The sequence below is a fragment of the Octopus bimaculoides genome, chromosome 14 (assembly GCF_001194135.2).
Source record: "Octopus bimaculoides isolate UCB-OBI-ISO-001 chromosome 14, ASM119413v2, whole genome shotgun sequence".
NCBI classification, from domain to species: domain Eukaryota; kingdom Metazoa; phylum Mollusca; class Cephalopoda; order Octopoda; family Octopodidae; genus Octopus; species Octopus bimaculoides.
The window spans coordinates 19,009,579-19,023,662 of record NC_068994.1 but is presented as its reverse complement, the minus strand read 5'-3'; the positions used below and the strand labels follow the sequence as shown (position 1 = coordinate 19,023,662).

General features: G+C 35.8%; 1 protein-coding gene across 2 annotated transcripts in view; it reads left to right on the top strand.

Moving 5' to 3' along the window:
- Nucleotides 1–14,084, top strand: part of LOC106879995 (retinol dehydrogenase 11) — a 50,511-nt gene that overhangs the window by 14,737 nt on the left and 21,690 nt on the right. The window contains exon 1 of one of the 2 annotated variants that reach the window (XM_014929776.2): nt 7,966–8,176. The exons of the other annotated variant lie outside the window; for it this stretch is intronic. The gene's annotated coding sequence lies outside the window, so the exon portion shown is untranslated. Of the gene's footprint in view, nt 1–7,965; nt 8,177–14,084 lie in introns of those variants that run through there. 2 annotated transcript variants of the gene reach the window in all.

Below are 14,084 nucleotides of genomic sequence, written 5' to 3'. Positions count from 1 at the left end.
GGAGGAGGAAATGCAAGCTGGCAGGAGGAGGAAATGCAAGCTGGTGGTGGAGGAGGAAATGGCGGTGATGGTGACTGGATAGTGAAAAGTGTATTTTTTTAATTGAACTAAGTTTTTTATATCACTTATCACTTAACACATGCGAATAAGTGTAATTCCATGAAATATTCACACTTATTTATGTGGCAGATATATGCAATTTAACTAAAGGTTGTATCATATGTATGAGATATTTTTCTTTTCTTTATGGGGAAAATGGAAAAATAAGAGTGAATATTTATTTTATGAGTACTATGTATTAAGTCTATAAAATTGTGCATAAAGTATATAAAGTGTATATATACTTGTATATATAAAGTGCTTTAAGTAATCATCGTATTCCAATTCCTTTCACTTTTCAATGCTTAATAGATGAGCGACTATCTTTCCATATGGACACAACACAGGCTACACTTTCAGGTTTATTGGATAAAGTTTTCAGGAATGACACTATAGATTTACCATTAATTCCATAAAAAATTTACAGGTCCCACCAGTACTAACTAAACCCTCTAATCACTATGACCACTAATTGCTACAGTAGTACCTTCTATCAGTCATTTCTTCATCAGACATGAATAAATTAGAATAATACATTTACTTATGTTTAATGTGCATCTTTAATTCTTGGTAAAGAAATCTTAAAAACCGTTCTCTCATATATAACATACACATTACGTTGGTGCTAAAATAACTGAAAATTTTGTTTTGTTGACAAACAACTTTCACAATTACTTTTGCAACATGGTTTTCATGTATAATGTGCACCCTTAATTTTACTGTTTAAAAATCTGGGGAAAAGTATTTATTATAAATGAATAAATATAATAGAATTAAACTTACTCAAAGGTTTTGTTACTGACACTCCGTCGCTTACGATGTCGAGGGTTCCAGTTGATCCGATCAACGGAACAGCCTGCTCGTGAAATTAACATGCAAGTGGTTGAGCACTCCACAGACACATGTACCCTTAACATAGTTCTCGGGGATATTCAGCGTGACACAGTGTGACAAGGCTGACCCTTTGAATTACAGGCACAACAGAAACAGGAAGTAAGAGTGAGAGAAAGTTGTGGTGGAAGAGTACAGCAGGGTTCGCCACCATCCCCTGCCGGAGCCTCATGGAGCTTTTAGGTGTTTTTGCTCAATAAACACTCCGGTCTGGGAATCGAAACCGCGATCCTATGACCACGAATTTGCTGCCCTAACCACTGGGCCATTGCGCCTCCACAACTCAAAGGTAACTAAAAACTATTAAGCACCAGTAGTGATTTCTATGCTAGATTTTCCCCTACATTTACAACAATTTCTTAGTATTTCAGCAAGGTTTTCCACCATTTTCATTCAAATTAGTTGACATCCATTACACCAGGATTGACCTGGGACTAAACAGCAAACATAGCAATGGCAATAAAAGAGTATACATTGGAAAATGTTGTCCTTGATACAATATTTATGAATAAAAGGCAGGATGGTCCTGTTAGAGCTGAGTTACTGCTACAACAAATATCCATGTAATGAGTGTCCTTATAGCTATCCCCATCCGTAATCAGCTTCCCTATAATCATCACCACCATCAGCAAAACCATTATTATCGCTAATAATCATTAGTTGATAATTAAACATGACCACTCTGAATGAGCCTAAGAAAGAGACTCTCCTTGAAAAGACAGCCAAAGATCCCTAAAATCACATCCTAACATTTTTAAATGAAAGAGAGGACACATAGGATAATGTAGTCCCAGACAAAATATATTTGGTCATGAATGTATAGTCACAGTTGAAATGCCTTTGCTTATAGATGCAGTCAATCAAGGCTAACCTTGAGCTGCACAACAACTCATATCAGCCCCTGTTCAGTGGCCCAGGAACAACATTTGCTTAGTGGGTGCAAGCCCAGGTCCAAAATTTTTTACAAACAAGGTCAATTTTTTTCAATCTTAGTATCACAACAAACACAAGTATAATAATAATAATAATTGTTATTATTGCAATGTGGAAAAGTAATGCTTCAAGTCAATCCAAGAATTTTTCTATGCTTGCTCATTTTGGAGATAAAGTTTTCCAAGGAGGATGTCCAAAGTGTTTTCATTACACAAGTTTTTATGTACATGCATTACAGCACATTGTGTCAGATGGTGCTGTGCCATTGTGATATAGAGTTAGGTCTTCAAATGGCAAAGTGTGCTGAACAGTCTCTCACTTGTTGCAACAGACATAGGCTTGCAACATGACGACATTCTCATCACAAAGGCTTGTCCATTGTACTTTGATTTTTGGTGACTCTCTCAAAAGAATATGCATTGGTGAACAGAGTTCAGTGCATCAATGACAATAGCAATTGTAAATCCAACTTCGTGGAGGACATGTTTTAGAGAGTGGTTTCCACAGTATACAAAATATGTACCCGGAAACATGTCTTTTAATCTCTTTTGTAAGCCTTTTGTATGTTTCTGCTCATTGTATGGGCACCATCAAAAGAAAAGCAGCTTAGTTTTGAACCCAGCAAAATACTTAGGTGACAAAAAACATTCATAATGACCTTAGTCGGTGTCTCCAAAGAGTAGTCAGGAGGGTTGTACAAGTCATGAGAATATTTGTGGACATTCTGGTTTTCAGAAACATAACTGACAATAATTGATTCTTGTTCCATGCCAGAATAATCACATATATTACCAATAAATATGGAATTTTCAGCCTTTTTTCTGATCTCATGCAGGATGTTATGAGCATATGCCTGTAGGATTTCATTTTGTATGGTATCAGATAGGAAATTAACTTGTTTAAGCCATTGACTTACTTGTGCACTGCATTCTTCAGCAAATTCTTTTATGAGATTTATAAAGTTTTCTGTGACATGCGTCAACTTTCTCTTCAAATTTGGAACTAGTAACTTTTATTATCCTTTACTAAGGATATTCTTTGATCCTTCAACAATGGAACTGCTTACTACTATTATCTTTCATCAAGCATGTTCCTTAATTCTTTGTTCAGTGCTCGAAATGAAGAGTAGATGGACAACCGACAACTGATGAAGGGTCGTCCTTTATGTTACTTGTCCTGTTTTCCATTTGTTTCTCTCATTGTTTATATATTCAACTTTTTTGTTTTCGTATTTCATGTTGTTTACGGTTTGTGATATCCTGTACCCATACATGCATATATATATGTGTATGTGTGTACATATACTTACATATATGTATATTATATATATATATATATATATATATATATATATATATATATATATATATATATATATATATATTCTTTTAATTTTGGTGTTGACAATGCTTTAATTCAGTAATATATCTTTCTAAGGATTTTTTGGTTTACTTTTTATTTATTTTATTTTTTTGTACTTGCTTTGAGTACAAACTCAACTTCAAGCAACTTTTTACAAATAAATTTTTAAACATTATTTCCTAAGCCTGGAAAAGGTAAGTACAGGGTACGAATTTTGATTTTGCACTCCCAAAATATTTTTAGTGGGGGCAGCTGCACCCATTGTTTTCTGTTATTTTTGTAGACATTTATTTCTCATAAATACTTTTACAGCTTTTCTTGAGTAGTTTTTCTTGCATTTTCATAATTTTTATAACTGGGTAGGTGGCAATCTTGCAGAATCATGAGCATACTGGACAAAATTCTTAGTGGCATTTCTTTTGGCTTCACATTCTGAGTTCAAATTTTGCCAAGGTCAGCTTTACCTTTTGTCGATTTAAGGTCAATAAAATAAGTATCAGTCAAGCACTGGTGTTGATGTAATTAGCTAGTTCCTTCCCCCTAAAAGTTTTAGGCCTTCTGCTTATAGTAGAAAGGATTATTTTTATTGCTGTTCATGAAGGAGAGGTATGAACATTAGTACTTGACAAAATGCCTTGTAGTATTTGCTGTTCTGGTTCTTTATGTTCTAAAATTAAACCCTGATGATGTCAGCTTTGTCTTTCACCCCTCAGAGGTCGATGAGGGCAACATCATTAACACAGTGTGGAGGATATACCATCAGCAGTCCCCAGATGAATTCCTCTTTAGCTTTCAGATTACCCTGTTAAATGTATTGCTTATTTATTCATATTGTTTTGAATTAATCATGCACTCTATGTCGTAGCTTTGAGATTTTGGTGATGTAATTGTTTATATTCAAAACATCATTGGGTAGGTGTGAGAGGCTGGACCTGGTAAGTTTGAGCATAAAATCTGATACAATATTTTGGTTTGTTATGTCCAGCTTAAATGCTAAAGGGTTAACACCAAATTCAGAATTCATCCAAGGCAGGGGCCATGTGCCATATGCCCCTGCACAATTCAGGCTCACAACACATAAATTCACTGCAATACAATTTCTTTTCCTCAACAGGACCTGTTCTATTTAATATTATCCCAAAAACAGATCAAAGAAGAAAAAGATCCCATCTGCTTCAAACAATACCTGGACAAATTTCTTTAAGGGATATCAGGTAACCCAGTCAATTTACTGGGATTAATGATTGATGTAATTGACTAATCATTTCCCAACAAATTTGTGGCCTTGTGTCTGAATTAGAAACAATTATTATTACTAGCAAATCTACCCATCTATGATGGAGACATAAAATGAGGAAGGGAAGTCATAATAGCAGTATGTATTGAGAAATGTGAAAATGGACTTGATAGATTACTGGGTGATGTCTTACAGAAATCACCTTATTGTTGGTGATGCAACATTCTATTGTAGCTATATGACAGGTGTTTGTGACTAAGTGACATATGATGATGATTCACGCCTGAATTGAAATAGGTTCCCAGCCTCTGTATCATGAATGGTTATGTGGACCACTCCTAATGGAAGCCAGACATTCCTTCAACCACTACATAGAAAGTATTAAGAAAAAAATGTTATTTAGATATACTTTTATTTTTGTTGTTTGCACTATTTTACACTTGTTTATACTCTTATACATTCAAAGTACACACATTTCTTTATTTAAACTATGAACCATATTCCTTTCAATAATATCAGTATGATTACAAAACTTCTTTGAAGACAATATTTTCTGTTTGGTCAACACTAATTTTCAAATTACTGGAGTCCATTACTCTACTCATAGTGACATATAACTGGCCATGTGTAAACATTGAAGTGGGTAAAAATACACCTGCATGATCTAAAGTCTGGCCCTGTGCTTTGTTTGCTATGAATGCTCGAGTGGAATCTTTACTAAGACTTACCTCTCACTGTTCTATGCAAATAATGTCTGGATGTTTTTGTGCCATGGGTTATTTTGATTGACAAAACTGAGGTGTAAACTACAGCCACTTTAATTAGTCATTTCAAATCCTGCTCAAGACTGACACGCTTCAATAATCAAACATACTATATACTCTATATACTGACACACATTTTTACCATTTTATTTTTGCTATTAATTGTTCTTGTGATCCCCTTCGTACCTATGATGGGGCCACAAACTATATGACGAAAATTCAGAGTTACTTGAGGTTGATGAATTTTTAATAAAAATGCGACAGACAGACAGATAGACATAACATCCATTATAGTAAGATAACAAATTTGCCCATCTACGATGCAAAATAAAGGGATAGTATCGCAAATCTAAACCCTCTAAATTCACAAACTATACAAGGGGGAAATCCAACGTTAATCCTTGTTGGCGGAATTTTAACCAAAAAAATCAAAGGTGATTTATTAATACAAAACTCAATAATCATACTTTTCCGCATTTTTTCCCCTAAAAACCTTCCTGATTACCTCCTTTGTTATCCTGAAAAACATCATGACCATCGGTTCAGCCATTTGACCATGAAGAGGGAACAGACAGACAGACGGACAGACGGACGTAATGCCCATTATAGTAAGATTATCTTTGTCTTTTATCTTTTACTTGTTTCAGTCATTGGACTGTGACCATGCTGGAGCACCACCTTGAAGGGTTTACTTGAACAAATCAACCCCAGTACTTATTTTTAAGCCTTGCAGGCATAGCTATATAGATAGGAGGCTTCGTTCTCAATCACATGGCTTTAGGTTCAGTCCCACTGCATGGTGTCTTGGGCAAGTGTCTTCTGCTACACAGCCTTAGGTCAACCAATGCCTTGTGAGTGAATTTGGTTGGTAGAACTACTGTTGTGTGGATATGTGTGTGTGAAAGGACTTGTGGGTCCTTTGATACATAGGAGGCACTTATTTTATCAGGATCTTTTTGCAGAACCACTAAATTACAGGGATGTAAACAAACCAACACCTTTTACTTAGTGGTGGTGGGGCACAAACCCAAACACAGACATAGAAGCATGCACACACACACATACACACACACAATAGGCTTCTTTCAGTTTCCACCTACCAAATCTACTCACAAGACTTTGGTTGTCCCATGGCTATAGTGGAAGACACTTGTCCAAGATACCATGCATTGGGACTGAACCTGAAACCATGTGGTTGTGAAGTCAGCTTCTTACCCCACAGCTATTTTGCTGTTATTGTTTTTGTTATGTTGTTTCAGCTACAAAAGCCACAAGTGGTTCTTGATATCTGCAGCCAAATTTGGTCTTTTGTCACATAACCTCAAACAGAAATGTTTAATCCTTTTATCACCATATTTCTGTTGAACTACACTGTCTTCGTTTCAGTTGATTTTGAAAATTACAAAGAATTCAGTTAAATAACTGTCATTATTAAGCTGGTATTTGGAGCAATAAAAGTAAGGGGTAAAGACCCCCTTCGGTCATGAATGACCATGGGACTGAACCCAGAAAGTTTCCCTCCAAGGCACAAGCCCAGATACCAGATAAGGTTGTTCATAGAAGACCAACAGTTGCCCATGTATATCAGACTCCGCTCTCCATGCTACTGATTTTATCCAAGGGAAAAGTAAAGGCCAATACAGCTTGGCACCAGTGACATCGCAACTCATTTTTACAGTTGCGTGAACTGGAGCAACTTGAAATAAAGTGTTTTGCAGAAGAACGCAACACACAGCCCGGTCTGGAAGTCAAACTCACTACCTCATGATTGTGAGTCCATTGTTCTAACCACTGATCAATGCACCTTCACAATTTGGAGTGATACTTGACCTAAAATTTATTGGAAGTTTTAATTTTGATAACTTTAAAACGGTAAGATTGTGTCGTAGAACCAAGAGTAATGTTAGGCAGAATCATTGCTTTATCTGTTAATACATTTTAACATGAATGAACTGAAATGAATCAGGCATGGCTGTGTGGTAAAAAGCTTGCTTCCCAAGTACATGGTTCCAGGTTCAGTCCCACTGCATGACACCTTGGGCAAGTGTCTTCTACTATAGCCTTGGGCCAAACAAATCCTTGTGAGTGGATTTGGTAGATGAAAACTGAAAGAAGCTCAGTGTGTGTGTGTGTATGTTTGTATTTGTGTGTATGTTTGTGTGTGTGTGTATGTTTGTGTGTGTGTATGTTTGTGTGTGTGTGTATGTTTGTGTGTGTATGTATGTTTGTGTGTGTGTGTATGTTTGTGTGTGTGTGTATGTTTGTTTCTGTGTTTGTCTTCCTGCCCCACCGCTTGACAACCAGTGTTGGCATGTGTATGCCCCCCGTAACTTAACAGTTTAGCAAAAGAGACCGATAGAATAAGTACCAAGCTTTAAAAGAAATAACTCTGTTCAACTAAAAACTCTTCAAGGTAGTGCCCCAGCATGGCCACAGTCAAATGACTGAAACCAGTTAAAAATCAATAGTCAATACTTCTACGTTTGAAATAAACATCCCTATGACCACCCACCCTCCTCACACACACACACCAGCACCAGCACTACCAACACCACCACCAGTACCTCACCACTCCCTGTAATCCATATGCACAATATCAATAACTACCACCGATAATCATTATCCATACCATTAGCCGTTCCTAATACAAACATCTCCAACGCAACTTCTACCACCTAAACCTGTCCCTACTACAGCGAAAAAAAGGGCAGCACAGTCAGGTTTATTTTGCTATAAATAGTCACAGGACAAACCAATCAGGTTTTACCTATGTAGCAGCAGTCACATGTTTTGCTCACTGAATGTCATTCAGCTGCTGACAACTGTGTGTGCCAGAGCATAGAAGTAAGAGGTCGCTGTCGTTTTCATTTGCCTGTTGATATAGCTACATGTAAGTAACATCATCTGAATGTTTTTGTTTGGGCGTACATGTATGTGGTACGCATACATATATGTATATGTTGTACTGTATGTGTGTGTGTCCATGTGTGTGTGTGTGTGTATATATATATATATATATATATATATATATATAAATACTACATACGTTAACAAAGTTTAATTAAACAAAAAAAAACAACAAAAAAAACAAACAAACACACACACAGACACATTGAAAGACACGCATGCGTAGACACATACAATAGGAATACGAAGGAAGGAAACAAAGGACCACTGATGGGGTCACAGAAGTGTGACGAAAGAACTCTGACCGAAATAAAATTAAGATTAATGTAATATAAAGCTGAAGCAAATTAACACCAAATATACAGTGCGTGTGTTTTTATTGGCTAAACTGGCAATATGACCATCCCCAAGTACAACAACATATATATATATATATATATATATATATAAATAAATAATTCAATATCTATATAGATAGATAGATAGACAGATAGACAGAGAGAGAGAAAGAGAGAGACAGATAGACAGAAAGAGAGAGACAGATATTAGCTTTTAAAGTTTGATATTCTACTGCCTTGAGTTATCTGGGCAGATCCCATATAAGAATGGAAATGTGGACATTGAAACAGTGATGTTGATGATGATGATGATGATGTGTGTGTGTGTATGCATATGTTGTATATGTTATATATGTTATATTAAATATGCTGTTTATGTTCCATATTTGTGTTTGTGAGAGTGTATGTTATATGCATGTATGTCTGTGTCTATGTCTGTTTGTGTGTGTGTGTGTGTGTGTGTGTATGTGTGTGTGTGTGTGTGTGTGAGAGAGAGAGAGAGAGAGAGAGTGTCTGTGTGTGTGTGTCTAACAAGTAATTTGACATTATTATTATTATCTCACTGTTTACTAAACATATCTAGCAATAATAATGACCCAAGCAAGCCAAAGAGGGTCTCTGTAGGTTCTTGTTTTGCTAGAAATAGCAGCCAAATCCCTCAAATCACAGCCTACTGTCTAAAAAAAGGAAGGGCAAGAAACAAGATGATCAAGGCTGGAATGTTTCTGATCTTAGGGCTTCTTGATTAGCGTTGACCTGGGCCTGAACTACAACAATAATCCAGGCATTAAATTAAAGATATATCTCTCTTTTGTTAGCAGAGTGAAGTGCAATGGGTGTTTATTCATGGTTTTCCAATAAGCATTATAAATTAGTTTCAAATTTTGTCACAATGCCAGCGAGTTTGGGGGAGGTGAATGTTGATTACATTGACCCCAGTGTCCAGCTAGTACATATTTTATTGATCCCGAAAGGATGAAAGGTGAAATCACCCTCAGCGGCATTTGAACTCAGAACGTAAAGATGGACAATATGCCACTAAGCATTTTGCCCAGCATGCTAACGATTCTGCCAGCTTACTATCCTGAACATGCATTACATATTGATTAACAATATTAGATATTATTAGAATCACTAACTTGATACAAAAGAAAAGAAAAACTCGGCCACTAATGGATCCTATCAACTACAATTAGAAATTGTAACATTTATCAGTCCATAATTTTGTAAATAATATCACATTTCTTGACATATAAGATGCATTTTTCTACAAAAAAAAAAAAAAAAAAAAATTGTCTTCAAAAAATCATCTTGGATTTTATATGCAAAGTTGTCTCCATCTCACCCAACTATTCCTGCTTCTTTGATACAAACTTTCTATATAAAGTGACCTAAATTAAACTTACTCATTCAAATTCCATTTTTGTTCCAATTACCAGTTTAGTAATGACTGAGATATTTTAGTAAATTCTTTATTATATTCAAAATTAATTGAAATAAAGAGAATGTAGTTCAATAGAAATATAGTAACAAAAGGGTTGAAATCATTTTCCCTAATTAAGCGTTGCTGAAATTGTAGTGCATCAAATATGCTTGACAGTCTTTTATGGGTCTTTTGCTCTATCAAATATGGTAAACTGCAATAATGGCCAATCAGACTGAAAGATCATTTCAAAAGCAGCCAACAGTATGCTTCAACATAAAAAGAAATGCTTAAAACTACTAAAAGCAGGAGAAATCTATAAGATATGTATGAACTGTACTTGGTTTCAAAACCCCAAAAGAAGCCATTGAAGGATCTAACATTGACAAAATGTATCCATTCACTTGTTATGTTAGTATCCAGGAGTGCATCCTTATTGGTACTGTTCTTAAAAATGAAAATGACAATTGTTGTAAGAAGAGATTATCTCCACTTTGTAAAGAAATACAATAGATCTGAAAAAAGGCATAAAAATGTGACAGTGTATATGAGTCCTTGTTTTAAGGGTATGTAAACTGGAGCTGTTCTGACTATGGGTAAATGTAGGCCACTGAGAAAGACAGTATGATTCAATGTTCTGAAAGTCTCAAAAGGTTCTTCTGGTGAGAAACCATTCTCTAACCCTTTAGCATTTAAACTGGCTATATCCAGCCAAAATACTCTACATGTTTTATGTTCAAACTGGCCAGATCTGGTCTCTCACACCTACCCTATAATGTCATTCTAAAAATAAACAATCATATTGAAATCTGAAAGCTACAAGATAATGCATGTTTAATTGAAAACAATGTGAATAAATAAGCAATACATTTGGCAGAATAATTTGCTAAAGGGTTAAATTCTATTGTGAGTTACAGCAATAAATTTGTGAATCCTTGAAAATGAATATATATTTACCACATTTTTAACTGATTCTTTTAATAGCAGATGAAGAAATATTTACAATACTGTGAGATACAAATAAGATGATAATTTATTTTCAAACACATAAATGCTGATAGAACTGCAGGGATTGGATAAGATATCCATACAAAGCTGAAAAAATTTTCCACTTTGTATGGATATTTTATCCAATCTTTGCTGTTCTATCAGCATTTATGTGTTTGAAAATAATTTATCATCTTATTTGTATGTCACAATACACATTTCAACGCTTCTGAAACAAACATTAGTTTGTTTACATTTATTGTAATAAAATTTACAATATTGCTTAGTTCCTGGCTTTTTTTGTCTTAAATACTTGGGCCATAAGCTGGTGGAAAACTTCTGGAGAGCCATATCTGAGTCGTGGCTTTGATCTGTGACTGTAGCAATTCCTTTGTTTCTGTCTACATCCCTATCTTACTCTCAAGTCCATTTGGTTGGCAACTTATACAATATTTTCTAGGAAACACCTTCATATGTAGTATGAGCAAAACAGAAGACAATATTCAGTTATAAAACAGCACCTGAGTCTACACAAGAAAATATGACTTCACTGAAGTTATGAAAGACATTACAGAAAATAACTGCGAAAAATCCATTACCTGATCTTCCACCAAGATGTTGACTTGCTTCATTCACAATGCTTTATTCTCCTATTGCTCATTTTATAATAACTAGTTCAGGACCAGCATCAGAGAGAGCATCACGGAAGACCCTGGTACCACCGTCACGGATAATGAACAAACCATAGAGTGACCAGGCCTGCAATGTATGTTACCACCAGTACAAATACGGCACCTAGAAATAATAACCTATCCAGGAACAACGACTTGGAGGAGGTATCCATGATTCCCAGTTCCGCCACCTCAGAAGGTGACCAAATATTTGTCTTTGACATTGATGGGATGACCAGCCCCACACCATATGTTACCAGGGGGGGGGCAGATAGGGCCGCATCCCAAGTGTGTAAATATATTGGTTTTGTGAGTACTTCATTAAAGAAACGTTTTCTTAACCACCAGTCATCCTTCAGAGTCCCAGAAAGATGGTCTGTCACATACCTGGCCCACAATGTATGGCACCTCAAAGATCAAGTGACCCTGTGTGACATCAGGTGGAAATTAATTGATCATCCAGGCCCGTAGATTAATGGAAGTTGCCATTACAAGATCTGCATTGTGGAGAGAGCCAAAATTCTTAAGGACTATAAGAAACCTGGTGCATTAAACAGCCATAAAGAAGTGTTTTCTAAATGTATCCACTTCAGGCACTATTTACTGGAAAATTGGATTATGCTGTTTGCTAGTTAGGCCACTTCAGGTCTATAAAGGTTTTTCACCCCATCTGATTCAGGGGAGATAACTCGTCTTCATTAACGTTTTTTTTTTTTGTTGTTAAGATGTATTCATCAAGTTCTGAGCATTTCCTCACATCTGCAATGTAGATATTTTAAATATTGTATTTATATCGAGTCTGATATAAGGCTTTGCTTTGTGGATGCGAAACTATGGGTAACATTGCAGGCCTGGTCGAAGATATAAAATTTTTGTTGTAATATCTATACATATATATATATATATATATATATATATATATATATATATATATATATATATATATATATGTGTGTGTGTGTGTGTGTGTGTGTGTGTGTGTATGTGTGTGTGTATCATCATAATCGTTTAGCGTCTGTTCTCCATGCTGGCATAGGTTGGATGGTTTGACTGAGGTCTAGAGAGCCAGTGACTGCACCAAGCTCCAGTAATATATTCTCCTTCAATATCCTTGCTTGCTTACCCTTGTTCCACTAGCTTTTCAAATGACCAGGTCTTGGCTTGAATAAGAATTCATCAAGCCATATCTTCAGCCCCAGGTCAACACTGAACAAAACATCTCACAGACTGTTGGAGAGCAACCAAGAAGAAAAAGACAATCTGAAGGCACCATATAAAGAGAATATGGTGGGTGTGGTAGAATTTCTCAACTGAACTATTAAAAACCTTTTTTTGGTCAAATCAACAACGTGGGGGAAAGTGCTGTTGTATTGAAGAAGCATGCCATGTCACAGTTTTGGTTGTTTCAGAGGGTCTGCCTTGTTGAGCTAGTGCATTTACTGAATGTAAATCTTTGCATAGACCATGTGATTGATTTCAAGCATTTCATAGTGGGTTAGCCCTTCCCAGTCCTGTCAAACATAAATCATTGTTTTGCATGGATGCACCTCTAGCTTGACTCAAGGTGTTACTTGCTTGCCAGAACTTAGCTATTCTTTTGACTGCTTCATAATGATATAAAGACGCCATTTTTCATTGTTGCTAATGATGTAATAAAGAAATCTCTGTTAGCATCCATGAGGAACCTGGTATCAAGCAAGCAAGCCAATGGCATAAAGGAGTGCTGGAGCTTGTTATTTTTTTTCAGAGTGTCTAACATCCACTCACTAAGTTTTGGGACTTTATCTCTTGAATGAAGGTAATAGACAATAATATCATAAGAGCATCCCATCTGCTGGGCTAATTCCCTTTTAGATTAGTACGGATCTTCATGGATGAGCTCTTTCAATCAGTCTTATATATATACATATACATACATACATACACACACACACACACACACACACACACACACACACACATATATATATATATATATATATATATATATATATAGATAGATAGATAGATAGACATGTGTGTGTGTGTTTGTGCAAAGCTGTCTGTGTGTATGTGTGTGTGTGTGTGTGTGTGTGTATATATATATCTGTTTATATAAGAGGCAGGATGTGTGTGTGTGTGTACGTGAATGTAATTTATGCATGTCCACAAATTAGCAAGCATGTCACTCCAATTTTAGGAGGACATTCATCATGACCTTATCTGCATTTTCGTCAACTTTTTCTCTCAGAGGCACCCACATTATAGCTGTAAAAATCGATTTTCAACCATAACTTTTACCAATTTTGAAGTTTGCTAACCATGGTGAAAGTATGCGTGTGAGAGAGAGAGAGGGAAATTGTGTGTTGATGTATGTGTGTGTGAGAGAGAGTGAGTGAAGGAGAGATAGAGATTGTTTGCCAGCGTCTAGCAAAAAATAGTAAAGAAAAAGTAGGAGAGAGAGAAAGAAAAGGTAGGTAAGGAAGACAGAGT